Raw genomic sequence first — 9196 nt, forward strand, 5'->3', positions numbered from 1 at the left:
ACACGTTCGCACCCTTGTTTGTCTGTGCCGACGTCCACATTCGTCCATGCTTACATTTGTTAATACCACCAACACCCTAAAATGAGGGTCACCCAGGGGTGCAGCGAACGTGTCCATGCTCTTGCATGTTAGCACCCGGGCACCAACGCCTCTAAGGGACTGTGTCAAAACTACCCCCGCGAGACTTTATCAAAACCTCCTCCTAGGTTTTTGCCGAGATCAGGTCACTCGACACCTGGTAGCCTTTTTTATCGCTATAAATAAGGGGGGTCATTCCTTTCATTTGGTATTATTGTTTCCATAATACAACAATTAAAATTTGTGAGGTGGGGTTCACTCGAGCTCGGTGTCGGGTGAAGTTGGGTTACCGTAAGAGATGTCGCCTCAAGGGAGGTTGCCGCTAGGATGCTCGCCGCAAAGATCAATCGCTAGCTTTTGCCACTAGTTTTCGCCACTAGCCTTTGCCATAAGCTCTCTCCACAAGCTCTTGCCTCAAGCTCTCACCACTAGCCCTTGCCAATAGCTTTTGCCACAAGTTCTCGCCACAAGCCCATGCCACTAGCTCTTACCTCAAGCTTTCATCGCAAGCTCTTGCCATTTGCTTTCGTCACAAGCTTTTGCCTCAAGCTCTCACCACAAGCTCTTGTCGGAAGCTCTCACCACTAGTCCTTGCCATTAGCTCTTGCCACAAGTTCTCGCCACTAGCTCTTGCCACAAGCTCTCGTCGCAAGCTCTCATCCTTATCCCTTGCCACAAGCTCTTGCCACAAGCTCTCACCACTAGCCCTTACCATTAACTCTTGCCATAAGCTCTCGTCGCAAGCTCTTTCTGCAAGCTCTCGCCACTAGCCCTTGCCACTAGCTCTTGCCACAAGCTCTGGCCACAAGCTCTCGTCACTAACCCTTGCCACTAGCTCTTGCCACAAATTCTCATCACAAGCCCTTGCCACTAGCTCTTGCCACAAGCTCTCGTCACAAGCTCTCGCCACTAGCCCTTGCCACTAGCTCTGGCCACAAGCTCTCACCACATGGATTTGGCCCTATTGATGCTCAAAATATGTGTTATAAGGCTCGTAGGAATCTTCCCCTGTGAAGACCCTCCAATGCCAAAGTCAGTCCCGAATCCCGATGATTATTCACGAAAATAGTAAAAGTGTATTCAAATTGTCAAGATTTACCAAAGTTGGAAGTCCTGTTCATTGTCTTCTAGCTGGATATTTATAGGGCGCGATTTTCAAGGGTGGCTAGTGTCGACAGGTGGCACTTGCCAAGTGGGGCTCTTGGCTTTTTCAAAATACGTACATTGCCGCAAGGCTTTTGGGCATGCCGTAGGGTCGAGTTGGCCGTAAGGCCCTCTTGGCAGGTACACGTGGCTTCGGCTTGCCGCAAGCCCAAGCGGTCAGGCTCGCGGTACACTTGGATTGTCGCGAGCCCATGCTGAGGGGTTGCGGCAAGGTGCTGCGAGCTCGCAGCATATCACATCCAATGTCGCGAGCTCATGCGGTCGGTTGAGGGGGCTTGCGGCAGTGTGCCGTGGGCTTGCGGCGTACTACCGCGACCTTGCAGCGCACTGCCGCAACCTTGCGACACACTACTGCGATCTTGGGTAAAAAATTTCCTTAATTTTCTTCCTCCAATTTCTTTGGCATAACAATTGCCCCTACTCTTTTTATTTTGTCTATAGACAAAATGGAAAGAGTAAAAATTTTATAAAATAGGAGCACACACGCAGCTAGGCTGGTTTTTACCCCAGGGGTAATTTTCCTTCCCACCCACTAGTCTTACGGCACTTCTATAAATACCTCTTACCGCAGGGGTTTTATTGTGTCTTTGCTCTGAGTATTGACTTTTTCTGTCATGAGCTTTCAAGTTGTTGCCGTGAGCCTTCCTCGTTCTTGCTGCGAGTGCCACGAGGTTTCTCCCTCTTGTCACGAGCTTCCTTTCCTCTTACCGTGAGCCTTCAAGTTGTTACCGCGAGCTTTCTTTTCTCTTGTCGCGAGCCTTCAAGTTGTTGCCGCGAGCATTCCTCGCTCTTGCCACGAGCCTTTAAGTTGTTGTCGTGAGCTTCCCTTCCTCTTGCTGCAAGTGCCACGAGTTTCCAGCCCTTAGCCGTGAGGTTTCCAACAGCTTGCCGTGAGGTTTCTTCCTATGTTGCCGCAAGGCTTCTCTTGTGGCCGCGAGTCTTTATATTCTCAAGTACCCCTAAGCTCTTTACTTGCCGCAAGCCCTCCACTAGCTTTTGTCGCTAGCCTTCACCACTAGCCTTCTGTTGGCTTTGTCGTGAGCTTTTACTTGTTGCAAGTCTTTCACGAGAGCCATGTTGCCACTAGCCTCTTCACTTCCTGTTTCCTTTTCTTAAGTCCCTTAGGGTCTTTCCTTTTTCAAGTCTTTGTCTTCCAAAGATCATGGCATCTAGGAGTGTATACCTTCGTACTCAAGATCTTGAGGGACACCCTTGTCGATTTCTTATGGGCAAACGTTCCTCTTTAACGGCTGATGATCTTGCCCAACTAGTGAGCAATTATCACGTTCCCCCCTCTTATCGTGCTAGGTTGCCTGAACCAGGCGAATCTTGTGCTGCCACCGTTATAGAAGGATGTATGGCAGTTCACGAAATAAGTTTTCGTTTACGATTTCACCTTTCGCTCCACCTCTTCGGTGTAGAGCTCATTCGTTAGAGCTTTTTAACTTCAGCTCAGCTACATCCCAATGGCTGGGCCCAATTAGCAGGTTTTTTTTGTCTTATGTCACGAGATGGGGGTGTCTCCCACTGTCGATCTTCTTATTTCCTTTTATCGTTTTCGGCTAGGGTAGTGTCGTTATCATTTGTATACGTTTTGTAGGGAGCGTGTCGAGGATTGCTTGTTTGAGGGCATTCCACCCAAGGCTCACTATTTCGACACTCGTTGATTCATAGTAGATCCTCCATCGAGTACATGGTATGCCCCCCGAGGTTGGCGTTTTGATGATCAAGCGGTTAAGCCGGTTCTTTTTTTATCCATCCCCAAACTTCCAGAGTGATACAACGATGAACGTCGTCAACTCTTGCGTGGAGGTCCAGTGAGCCTCTTAGACCTTCTCTCCGAGGACCGGTTGAGGAGGGCTACTGGGTACTCCACGCGAGAGAATCATCGAGGCACGCAGCCCCTTTGACACCTCCCCCACGGCCCCCAGTTCCTCCGACAACCGATGTCCAAGTAGAAGGAGGAGCCATCACTTTCCAAGAGCGGTCTCCTCCTAAGGGTTTAGATTCTTTCGATTGTCCTTCTTCCTACCTTTTCTAGGCGCCTAGGCCTTCTTTCCTTCTTGTGCTTTTTCTTCTATATTTATTTATCTTTGCTGATCTTAATTCACAAATCTTTCTCTTCCTTGGTAGGTATGAGGCGAGCAATGCAAGCTTCTCACCAGAGGGCGATCGAGGGCGTGACGCATGACGGGCCTTCTCAACCCACGCCCTTCCCTCTTGACAGTGTTGCTGCCATCCTAGAGACTCAAGCTGTTGAGGGGACAGGGGAAACTGGTAAGGTGTGACGTCGTCACAAAAGGAATCGGCGTCAGTAGAGGAAGGTAGGTCCACCCACTTCCCAGCCGATCGTTGCCCCTACCTCTGTGGAATCTCCCGAGGGCATCCCATTAGCTCCTCTCTTGGCTGCATATCCCCTTGAGCCTGGTGAACTTCCCTACAAAGGGCACAACTCGGTGGCCATGAGCAGGGCTCCTGATGGTGCAGGGTACATTGGCCATTTTGATGCAACTTCGGTGATCCATGGTGGATAAGAGATAGAGGTTACCTTTCGCCTTGACCAATAGGCCATCAATACAGCCCATGCTGCTGGTCGTGGGCAATTTCGCAGAGGGGTAGTTAACCCGCAGCGTACTGAGCGCCGGGTCCTACACAATGAGGAGAGGTTACGTCTCTAAGGTTTAGAGCCTAGATTCGCCGAGCTCCCTCCACCAGCTGAATGCGCCTTAGATCTTAAAGAGGGCTGATAAGCGCAAGGCAAGGAATTTATGGCGCGCCGGGGCTTTTGGATACGGATTCCATAAACATGTGCGGGGTTGGGGCACGCTTGTTGTATTCCACCATTCTTCCTCAAGATGAGGACCGCTATTTTCGAAACCCTCCTGATGACATAGATGATTTCGAACGCCACTTGGCCATTGTAAGCCCTTTTCTTTTTTTTTTTTTAGGGTTGCCTGTTTAAATTTCCTTATGGCAGGGTGCTCAGGGAGCCGTGGTGGCAAACGCGATGAATCGGGCACGCATTGCTCATGCTAAGGCAGAGATCGCTCAGTGGATGAACAAGTCTTGGCAATGGAGTGAGGAAAAGCAAGTATTGAACATGAATATCTGACACTTAAAGTCCGATAGTTCGAGCCTTCACATGCAAGTCTAAGGCCTCCAAACCCAGCTTCAGGGTCTTACTATAAGGTGCAAATCAGCAGAATTAGAGGCTCAACAATGAAATGAGAAATCCGTGGAGCAAGGCTAAGCATACGAAGAGATAGCATCTTCATTTTCTAATGCTCGGGAGGAGATTGTTCAACTTCGAAGGTCTCTTGCCAACTCCGAGGATTAGGTGGCACAAGCTCGTCAGGAGATATCCAATCTTGGTGAAAGCAGGCATCGAGAGATCAATGAGGCCGCATGAGAGACGGTGAAAGAGTATCGGCTTTCTAATGATTGCTTTCAATGAAATGAAGCCTATGCCAGCTGCTTCTCCAAGCTAGGCTTTTACCTTGGCCATAGCCTCTTGGAGTCCCAGCGTCTTGGGGAGTCATTTCCCGCAATGGTGTTTTCGGAAATAGCTTCACTTGATCCTCCTGACTGGCGGAAGTATGAACCCGATGAATATATAAGGGCAGCCTTGACAGATGACCTGTCCAACCTGTCTAGTCCGTGGAGTCCTTATGTACCTAATCTAGAGGATACTTTCGGGATTATAGAGGCTCTGCAAATGATTAGGCATGGGTTGGATGAACCTAATGGCGCCCCCCTGAGTCCGCTTCCTCCGGAGTTGGAGCACCTCCATTCCCGTAGAGATGATTAGGCCATGTGCTTTTATTTTGCTGAATTCCTATTTTGGTTATGTAAAATGATTGCCCATTTTCTATGGATGTCGAGCTTTTGGGCCACTGTTCTTATGTACGAAATTTTAGGTGTGCTTGTTTGTCATGTTTACACATGGGCTGTTATCGCTTATTATATACATATATATATATTTCCTTCCAGTATCTTTTGCACATGTTTGCTTGTCATGGCGTTTTAAGTTTAAATTTTTCTTTGACTATTCCTGTGTCAGGACATGTCCTACTCTTTCTCACTCTCCGTGTTCAAGAATCATGGATTATAAGAATTGAGGGTGGGTGCAGTGTCTCCGGCTTATGCTTGTGGGGTCCGCACTACGACCCTAGGTTTTTCTTGTCATTTTAATTTGGAGGCCTCACCGTCGGGCTTTCCCGAGTTATTTTGAGGGCCAGCCTATATTCTTTGTGTGGGGAGCCCTCTTGGGGGCACCTGTCTTTTCTCTTACGGGCTTGTCTGCCATAAGCAATCTAGGTTTGGCCCCGGGTCTGATACATGATCCTTATCAGGCATCTGAGTTTGCCGGGAGGCCTAGGTGCCGGATTGACTAGAGAGTCGAGTCTAGCTTAAGGGCATAGACTGGACTCAAACAAGGGATCCAGGTGAGCCTACGGGCATAGGTGTCGAAATACTCGAAGAAACTATGTCAATCTGAAGTCATAGGCACCAGATTGTCTCTAAGCGACTAAGCCCTCAAGGATAAGGTTCATTGTAGGATTCCTGCCAAGCGCCCGAATTTACCAAGAGGCCTAGGCGCCGGATCAGTCGAGGAGTCGGGCCTAGCTTGGAGGCATAGCGTCGGACTCGAACGAAGGATCCAAGTGAGCCTCTGGTATAGATTTCGGGGCATTTGGCGATCTTGGGATGGATTGTAGCGCATTTGTTGTCGTGTCCTCCATTTCTGTATTTCAGGGTCGGTCCATCTCAGGGAATCTTGGTTTAGCCAGTGATCTAGCACGAGATTCCAACTAGACATCCAAGTTTGCCAGGAGACCTAGGCGCCGGATCGACCAAGGTGTCAGGCCTAGCCACAAAGGCATAATCCCGAACTCAAACGAGGCATCCGGTGAGTCTGCGGGCATAAGTGTTAGATTTTCTAGCGATCTCAGGCCAGCTCATGGTCATTGGCACCAGATCACAACTTGGTGACTCAACTCTGGTAAGAGGAATCGTGCCAAAATTATTACATGGCCTCTCTCTTCTTCTTCTTCTTCTTTTTTTTTTTTTTTTTTTTTTTGTGCCTCCCTAGCGTCTACCTTAGGGAATCTGGGTTTGGCCCGTGATCCAGTGTGGATTCCTTCTAGACATCTGAGTTTGCCGGGAGACCTGGGCACCAGATCAACCAAAGAGTCGGGTCTAGCTAAAAAGGTATAGCACCGAACTCAAACGAGGGATCCGGGTGAATCTGCAAGCATAGGCGTCGGATTTTTTAGCGATCCTAGGCTAGCTCATGGTCATTGACACCAGGTTGCCACTAGGCCACTTGGCCTTTGGGAGCGAGTAGTGCTTGAGTAGTTGTACCTGCATTCCATTCCATGACACACACAAACAATCGGGCACACAGAGATTTTACGTGGTTCGGCTTATAGTTTTGCCTACTCCACGGGAATATAGGGGGTATATTCTTTTATTCGTTTGGGGAATATTATTACTATGAAAGGTTAGAAAGAATCCCAACCCTCAGCTGGATCGGGCAATGCTTCTGGTGACAAGCTTGGTCCTACATCTCGTGCTTCACCTTCTTCACTGGAGTTCATGGCCATAGGGTCGAGAAGTACCTTTTGAGGTGCATGGTGTTCCAAGTTTTACCCATCGTCTCGCTTTGTATCGTTTGCAGTATGCACGTATTAGGTCCCAACATTTTTCGAATTCTGTAAGGTACTTCCCAATTAGGTCTGAGTTTCCCTTCTTCTCTAAGAGCATTGGTGATGATGGTCTTCCTGAGTACCAGATCTCCTTCTTCAAGTTTGCGAGAGCGAACCCTCTTATTGTAGTAGTTGGAGACCCTTCTCTGATAAGCTGCCAACTATACTGTCGCCTTTTCCCTCAATTCGTCTAACAAGTCCAAATTCTCCTGTAAACGATCCGAATTACCTTCCTCCTTGAAGGCCATGACTCGGGGTGGGCCAAGGTCTACTTCTACAGGGATGAGTACGTCAGTTCCATATGCCAAGCTGAAAGGTGTTTCCCTGGTGGGTACCCGACTAATTGTGCGATATGCCCATAAGATGCTGGGGAGCTCATCTGCCCATCCACCTTTTTCCTTCTCTAATCGAGTCTTTAAGCCATGCAGTATGGTCTTGTTGCTTACTTCAGCTTGCCCGTTCGCTTGAGGGTATGCTACGGATGCCATTCTTAGACTGATTCCCCATCGATGACAAAAAGCTCTGAACGCATCTGAGTCGAATTGTGTTCCATGATCTGTATTGAGTATGCGTGGCATGCCGAAATGACAAATAATGTCTTTCCATACCATCTCTTTCACTTTCTTTTCAGTGATGGTTGCTAAAGGTTCAGCTTCTACCCACTTTGTGAAGTAATCTGTAGCCACCAGCAAAAACTTTCATTGAGAAGATGCCATTAGGAATGGCCCCAGTATGTTTAGACCCCATTATGTGAACGATAGAGGTTGGAATATTGGTTGGATGGGGGCCGGAGGCTTTACTGTCGGGGGAGCATGTTTCTGGCACTTGTCACAGGTTCGAACTTTTGTTGTGGCGTCTTATCGTATGGTAGGCCAAAAGAAACCGGCTCGCAGAATTTTCCCAGCTAATGCCCTTCCTCCGAGGTGTTCACCACAGTCTCCCTCATGCACTTCTTCTAGTGTTTGCTGCGTTTCCCTTAGTCCAAGACATTTTAACAACGGTATGGAGTACCCTCTTTTGTATAATTTTTGGCCAATTATTGTGAAACGAGCCGCATTGGTTTTTAATCTCCTTGCTTCTACAAGGGTTACTGGAGGTTCTTGACTAAGCAAATATTTCAATATCGGGCTTCTCCAATCTTCGGTCTTCATAATGCAATGCACTGAGATGTCTTCCTTTCCTACATTGGGCTGTTGGAGGACTTCCATGTGGATTAGGCGTCCGGGGGTGTCTCGGGCAAAGACTAACTTTGACAGTGCGTCCGCGTGCTGGTTGAGGGACCTGTTAATCTGAATCAGCTTGAAATGTCCAAACCTATAGGCGAGTTCTCTCACCTTCTATAGGTAGCGGGCCAGCACCGACTCCCTCACTTCGTAAGTACCTTGAAACTGTCGTACCACCAGCTGAGAGTCGCTTTGGGCTATCAAGCTTTTTACTTTTAGTTTTTCTGCCAATGTCATTCCAGTAAGCAAAGCCTCGTATTCTGCTACGTTAGTTGTACTGGGGAAGGTGAAGTGAAGCGAGTATTCCAAGATTTCCTGTTCCAGAGAAATCAACACTACCCCTGCCCCATGCCGTGACAGTATTGACGGATCAACCATTGAGATAGATTCTACAGAAACCTGAATGTTCAAGAAGGCTAACCAAATGGGCCATCAAACTCAGTGAGTATGATATTAGCTTTGAGCCTAGAAAGGCGATAAAAGGACAAGCATTGGCAGATTTCATAGTCGAATGCACTCACCTGCCTGCGATGGAAAAAGCTCGCAATAACATATGGTATCGCAACTTTGCTCCTTGCAATACCTTGCTCACATAATAGACTGGGCTGTCAACCTGTTCAATCTGCCTGACGAGAACCACGCTTACCGCCTAATGGCTGACTCCCAAATATAAGTATAACTTTTCTTCAGTTTTCGGTCAAGTCAATAGGGGAATTTCTTTTAAGTACTCTTTCAATTCTTGAAAGCCTTTCTCACACTCAGGGGTCCATTGGAAGTTCCTGCCCCCTTTTAAGGCCTTGAAGAAGGGAAGGCTGCATTCAGCATATTTAGAGAGAAATCTGCCCAAAGCAGTTAGACGACCTGTCAGACTTTGAACCTCCTTTATTAAGGTGGGGGACTCCATGTTGATTATTGCTGGCACCTTTTCTGGGTTAGCCTCTATCCCCCTGTGGGTAATCATGTATCCCAAGAATTTTTCGAATTTTACCCCGAACGCGCATTTGTCCAGATTCAAGCGCATAT

Source organism: Diospyros lotus, chromosome 13 (genome assembly GCF_014633365.1).
Source record: "Diospyros lotus cultivar Yz01 chromosome 13, ASM1463336v1, whole genome shotgun sequence".
NCBI lineage: Eukaryota > Viridiplantae > Streptophyta > Magnoliopsida > Ericales > Ebenaceae > Diospyros > Diospyros lotus.